Source organism: Triticum aestivum, chromosome 2D (genome assembly GCF_018294505.1).
Source record: "Triticum aestivum cultivar Chinese Spring chromosome 2D, IWGSC CS RefSeq v2.1, whole genome shotgun sequence".
Taxonomy (NCBI): Eukaryota; Viridiplantae; Streptophyta; class Magnoliopsida; order Poales; family Poaceae; genus Triticum; species Triticum aestivum.
The window spans coordinates 568,205,038-568,206,650 of NC_057799.1; positions in this window are offsets into that span (position 1 = coordinate 568,205,038).

Genomic DNA, 1,613 nt, shown 5'->3' on the forward strand with positions numbered 1-1,613 from the left:
TTCATCATCGCTGGTGATTGGGATGGATACGGCACAGTTTGGGGGAGAGAGCGGGGATGGGAATACGAAATTTCGGGGAATACTAAACCCTAGTCGCTCTCTCTCGCGGGACATCCCTATCTGCCGCATTCTGCGGCAAAATGGCAGGGGTTCGCACAGGCAGCCCTCCGCCTGGGCCGGCCCACCGACGTCGACACCACAAAATGAAAAAAATGCGCAACTTGCAGGATTCGATTCAGAGACCTCGCCAACACAGGCTACTAGCCACGACCTTGTTAGCAAATCCAACAAACATCAGCTTCTCGTCAGAAAAGGCGGAATATCCTATAATAACACACAGCGGGGGTTGAGATTTGGAAATACATTTTAGGGACATTCCTTGAAATTGCGAACCGTTTTGAAATGCCATAATTTTTTATATTACAAACTTCTTTCGAAAAGTGTACCATTCTTTTCATTCCTAATTTTTTTTCAAAAAACAGGAATAATTTTAGCAAATCCCAAACAGTTTCCTAAATGCGAACATGTCTTAAAAAATTGAACATTTTCAAAAAATGAACATATTACTAAAAATGCAAACAATTTTTGAAATTCCTGAATATTTTCTGAGATCACGAACAATTTTGGACAGAAACATGGAAACAATAACCTTTTTCAAATTCAGAACATAAATTTATGAAAAAAATTAAATGCGAACAAAATTCACATTTTGGAAATGCGAATAAAATTTGAAACATGTGAACATTCTTTTATATTGTGAATAAAATGTTCAAACCGCGAAATTTTTTCAGAAAAATTGTGAACAAATTTTGAAAAGGAGAACATAATTTGAAATTCCTGAATATATTTTGAAACAAAAACATAATTATTTTTAAATATATTTTGAAAACAGGAACATTTTTTGAAATTTCTGAACTTTTTGAAACATGAACAATTTTTGAACTTAGGAACAAAATTTCGAAAACAAGAACATTTTTGGAAATTCCTGAATATTTTTGAAACATGAAAGTTTTCTAAAAAATTGTGAACAAACTTTGGAAAAAATATTTTTTTTGAAATTCCGAACAAATATTTGAAAGTTTCAAACAAAATAAACAGGGAAAACAAAAAAAGGAAATAAAAAAAGGAAAAAAAGGGAAAAGGGGAAAAAGGGAAAAATACTTAAAGAAAAAAAGAGAAACCGGTTCAGGAACATTCTAGAAGGTTCCCAAAAATAAAAAAAACCCGACCAGAAACCTCTAGAAGGTTTGCAAAACCAGGATCGCTAAAAGGATTTAAATGGGCCGGCCCAAGCGGATCGATCGGTCGATTTCCCTATGCGAACCCGCGACAGTTCGACGCAGTGAGCGTCCGCTAGGGAATTCCCTCTCTCGCTGAGTTGGGCCACCGTTGGTTTGTTGGATCAATTGGGCTACCAGTGGACGTCAAATTAGGCCTGGGCATTGCCTAAGGGCTCGATCCCGAGAACCCGAAGGTCTAGTGTAAAACCCGAAAAAGCCTAAAATACTTTTTCCATTTTTATTTACTTTGCATATTAGTTTTAGTCAAAGTCAAACTTTATAAAATTTGGCAAAGTCTATAAGCTGGCGGGGCGGCGACGGCAGGTGGAGCTC